Source organism: Phoca vitulina, unplaced genomic scaffold (assembly GCF_004348235.1).
Source record: "Phoca vitulina isolate PV1807 unplaced genomic scaffold, GSC_HSeal_1.0 scaffold14, whole genome shotgun sequence".
NCBI classification, from domain to species: Eukaryota; Metazoa; Chordata; class Mammalia; order Carnivora; family Phocidae; genus Phoca; species Phoca vitulina.
In genome coordinates this window covers 45,437,452-45,442,942 of record NW_022589717.1, presented here as the reverse complement: position 1 = coordinate 45,442,942, position 5,491 = coordinate 45,437,452, and positions in this window count along the sequence as shown.

Below are 5,491 nucleotides of genomic sequence, written 5' to 3'. Positions count from 1 at the left end.
AAAGAAAGAAAGAAAGAAAGAAAGAAAGAAAGAAAGAAAGAAAGAAAGAAAGGTAGGTAGGTAGGTTGGTTCTGTTTTGACAAGTGAGGCAACATAAAGTGGTCCAACATGCATGTAATAGAAACCAGGAAGTAACTCTTTGTAAACAGACTGATGATTTTTACTACAGAAATATAATGGAGAGTCCTTGCTTTAAAATTGCTTTTTAGGAAAACAAATCTGGTCTGTCCTCATTTCTTATTGAAAAAAATAAAAACAAAGCCAAAATAATAAAATAACAACAACAACAACAACAACACTTGGTTCATGGATTAAGTGGATTTGGAAGAATGGGAGGTAGTCATATAAACCTTTCTGGGTAGCTTTTAACAAAGTATAAAACTGAGGAGAATCAAAATGGAAATGGCTTCCTTTGAGAACAGTATCATCATGGCAACACATATGTTACCCAAACCAAAGTTTCAAACTGAGTGAAGGAATAGTTCTAACCTCTTTTAGAAAGAAATGCAATGTCTTTGCTTTGTTCTTTCCGGAATCTTTTGGATTATTCATAAAATTTGGTGATTGGTCAGATCCATGATTCATTAAAGTCTGCTTTGAAAGTTCAACCTTTGTGTTAACACAGTTACTTACCTTGAACAGGAGCAATCATGACAGTCTAATATGACTCACATGGTGATTAGTGTCTGTCATGGAGGAAAACAAGAGAAATTAGAGGTTGAAGAAGTTAAAAATACATTTTGCAATGTGCACATTTATGACTGGTTTTGGTTGAAGAGACCAGTAACATAATATATAGTACTTCATCCTGGGTGAGCTTTAAGAGTTCATCTTCTAAGATAAATATAAAAAAATAATTTGGCTATTGCAACATGTACTTCAAAGATCCCTTTCCCCAGTCATACCTAAATTATCTTACTGCCATTATACAAACAATCTGGCAGTCTGAATCCCAAAGGTAAATAATTTCTATTCCCAACAATGCATATTATTTATATGTATTTCTTCTAAGGATATCAAAATAGCTTATGAACATAATGTTCACAGCATCCTTGAGGGGCAAACAGACTTAAGTTGACTGTCATAATTATAATTCAAAGATATGCATTGCAGTTCTGTATTTAAGAAGCCATCCCAATGGTATACAGTAGTTACACATGGGAATAAATTTATTGTACATTTGTTTATTGTTTGGAATATTATAATCAGTTGCCAGGCAACTGGATTTTTTTGTATATTTAAATTGCTCCTGGGTGCCTGGGTGGCTCAGTAGGTTAAGCGTCTGCCTTCAGCTCAGATCGTGATCCCAGGGTCCTGAGATCAAGTCCTATGTCGAGGTCCCTGCTCAGCAGGGAGTCTGCTTCTCCCACTCCCTCTCCCCTCCTCCCCCTCCCTCTCCCTCTACCCTTCTCCCTCTCCCCCCTGCTCATGCTCTCTCTTTCTCTCAAATAAATAAATAAAATCCAAAAGAATTAAAAATAAAAATAAATTGCTCCTATGATAGTTGCTTTAAAAATCAATGATTATATTGATTACATCTCTACTACACAAATTTCAACCAATTTGCAGTGATATATATATTTCTCTTTCATAATCTCCATAGTAATACTCATTGGGATTTTTAAATGATCATCTTATTTCCAGTCATATAATTTTACATGTAAATTGAAAGACTGGGCAAAGTAAATATGAGTAGGAAATTTAATGTTTGCATTTGGAGAGTTGTTAAAGTTTTTTTTTCCTTACGTGACTTCAGCTATAACGGTTGACATTTCCCATTTTATAAGCTAACACAGAGATTAAGAAACGTAATAACTAAGGTGAGCACATCCTTTAGTATCTAAGCCAGGATAACTTTAGAGTAAAAGTAGGTGCTATTAACATATAACACACAAAAACTAAAACTAACACACAAAAACTAAGACTATTAGGATATATGGTCATCCTATTATAGTACTCATAATATAATTAATGTATTTTTGTTCACAAAACAAAGTTCCTAAATACATTACACTCATCTATCACAATAATTCTAAATATTTTAAACATTAAAGTTTGCCTCATTGGATTCATAGTGAGTTTTCACACCCAATTAGGATTGCTTATAAATTTTCTTCTGGGAGTCAATTAGACATGTTATCTCATATACACTGTCAGTTAATACATACAGGTAGCACTCTATACCAGGCACTGTTTCTAATGCTTTAGTTACATTAATTAATTTAATCTTTTCAACAATCCAGTGCTTAAGTATTATTACTAAGCCATTTTCCAGATGAGAAAACTAAAGTATTAAGTGACTGTTTGCTATGGTTCCACTGGACTAATCCATAATTTGAACCCAGGCTTTCTATTTACCCAAAGATCTTTTTTTTTTTTTTTTGTATCGAACTTTATTTACTCATCTTGTAGAATTGTTATAAGAATTTGGGGGGGGGAATACATAAGCCATCTACCATATAAAATTCATAGCATATGGCAGGTACTCAGATGGTGATGATGATGTTGATGATGATGATGATGATGACTGTGAATGACTTGACATAAATCATTCTAACTCAGACTCTATTGATTCTAAAAGGGCAATTAGTTCGAAATAAGATACTAATCTTGGTCAGACCTATGCCAAAAGCACTTTGGCAGGTGATTTCATTATTTAAGTTCTTCATTTACAATGCTACTCCCAAAAGACTGACTGAATGACTGATTTTTTATTTAAATTCTATCAATTAACATACAACATATAATTAGGTTCAGAGGTAGAGGTCAGTGATTCATGAGCACCCAGTGCTCATTACATCACACGTCCTCCTTAATGTCCATCACCCAATTACCCCATTCCCACCCCTCCCCTCCAGCAACCTTCAGTTTGTGTCCTATGATTAAGAGTCTCTTATGGTTTGTCTCCCTCTCTGACATCATCTGGTTTTATTTTTTCCTTTCTTCCCCTATGATCTTCTGTTTTGCTTCTTAGATTCCACATATGAGTGAGATCATATAATTGTCTTTCTCTGATTGACTTATTTCACTTAGCATAATACCCCCTACTTCCATCTACATCATTGCAAATTGCAAGATTTCATTTTTTGAAGGCTGAGTAGTATTCCATCACACACACACACACACATATATACACACACCACATCTTCTTTTTTTTTTTTTTTTTTTAAAAGATTTTATTTATTTGACAGAGAGAGACACAGAGAGAGAGGGAACACAAGCAGGGGGAGCGGGAGAGGAAGAAGCAGGCTTCCCACTGAGCAGAGAGCCCGATGCGGGGCTCGATCCCAGGACCCTGGGATCATGACCTGAGCCGAAGGCAGATGCTTAACGACTGAGCCACCCAGGCGCCCCCACATCTTCTTTATCCATTCACCTGTCGAAGGACATCTGGGCTCTTTCCATAGTTTGGCTATCATGGACATCGTTGCTATAAACATTGGGGTGCAGGTGCCCCTTCAGGTCACTACATTTGTATCATTGGGGTAAATACCCAGTAGTGCAACTGCTGGGTCACAGGGTAGCTCTATTTTCAACTTTTTGAGGAATTTCCATACTGTTGTCCAGAGTGGCTGCATAGGCTTGCATTCCCACCAACAGTGTAAGAGGGTTGCTCTTTCTCTGAATCCTCACCAACATCTGTTGTTTCTAGTCTTGTTAATTTTAGCCATTCTGACTGGTGTGAGGTGCTATCTCATTGTGGTTTTGATTTGTATTTCCCTGATGCCGAGTGATGCGGGCATTTTTTCCATGTGTCTGTTGGCCATCTGTAGGTCTTCTTTGCAGAAATGTCTGTTCCTGTCTTCTCCCATTTTTTGATTGGATTATTTGTTCTTTGGGTGTTGAGTTTGGTAAGTTCTTTATAGATTTTAGATACTAGCCCTTTGTCTGACAAGACATTTGCAAATATCTTCTCCCATTCTATCAGTTGTCTTTTAGTTTTGTTGACTGTTTCCTTTGCTGTGAGAAAGCTTTTTATCTTGATGAAGTCCCAATAGTTCATTTTTGCCTTTGTTTCCCTTGCTTTTGGAGATATGTATAGCAAGAAGTTGCTATGGCCGAGGTCGAAGAGGTTGCTGCTTGTATTCTCTTTCAGGATTTTGATAGATTTCTGTCTCACATTTAGGTCTTTCATTCATTTTGAATCTATTTTTGTGTATGATGTAAGGAAATTGTTCAGTTTCATACTCCTGCGTGTGGCTGTCCAATTTTCCCAACACTATTTGTCGAAAAGACTGTTTTTTTTTTTCATTGGATATTCTTTCCTGATTTGTCAAAGATTAGTTGACCATAGAGTTGAGGGTCCATTTCTGGGCTCTCTATTCTGTTCCATTGATCTATGTGTCTGTTTTTGTGCCAATACCACACTGTAATGATGATTACAGCTTTGTAATAAAGCTTGAAGTCCGGCATTGTGATGCCACCAGCTTTGCTTTTCTTTTTCAACATTCCTTTTGCTATTTGAGTCTTTTCTGGTTCCATACATTTTTAGGATTATTTTTTGCAACTCTGTGAAAAATGTCAATGGTATTTTGATAGGGATTGCACTTAAATGTAGATTGCTCTAGGTGGTATAGGCATTCTTTGTGTCTTCCTCAATTTCTTTCATGAGTGTTCTATACTTTTCTGAGTGTATATCCTTTGCCTCTTCAGTTAGGTTTATTCCCAGGTACCTTGTGGTTTTTGGTATAACTGTAAATGGAATCAATTCCTCAATTTCTTTTGCTTCTTATTGTTAGTGTATAGAAATGCAACAAATTTCTGTGCATTGATTTTATATCCTGCCAATTTGCTTAATGCCTATATGAATTCTAACAATTTTGGGGTGGAGCATTTTAGGTTTTCTACACAGAGTATCATGTCATCTGAGAAGAGTGAGAGTTTGACTTCTTTGCTGATTCGGATGCCTTTTATTTCTTTTTGTTGTCTGATAACTGAGGCAAGGATCCTAGTACTATGTCGAACAACAGTGGTAAGAGTGAACATCACTGCTGTGTTCCTGACCTTAGGGGAAAAGATGTCAGTTTTTCCCCACTGAGAATGACATTCACTGTGGGCTTTTCATAGATGGCTTTATGATATTGAGGTATGTTCCCTCTCTCCCTACACTGTGAAGAGTTTTAATCAAGACACAATGCTGTATTTTGTCAAATGCTTTTTCTCCATCTATTGAGAAGATCAGATGATTCTTGTCCTTTCTTTTATTAAGGTAGTGTATCACGTTGATTGATTTGTGAATGTTGAACCACCCTTGTAGCCCAGGAATAAATCCCTCTTGGTCGTGGCAAATAAGCCTTTCATTGTCCTCTTGGATCATATTGGCTAGTATCTTGGTGAGAATTATTGCATCTGTGTTTATCAGGGATATTTGTCTGTAATTCTCCTTTTTTGCAGGGGGGTTTGTCTGGTCTTGGGATCAAGGTAATGCTGGCCTCATAGAAAGAGTTTGGAAGTTTCCCTTCCCTTTCTATTTTTTGAAACAGCTTCAGAA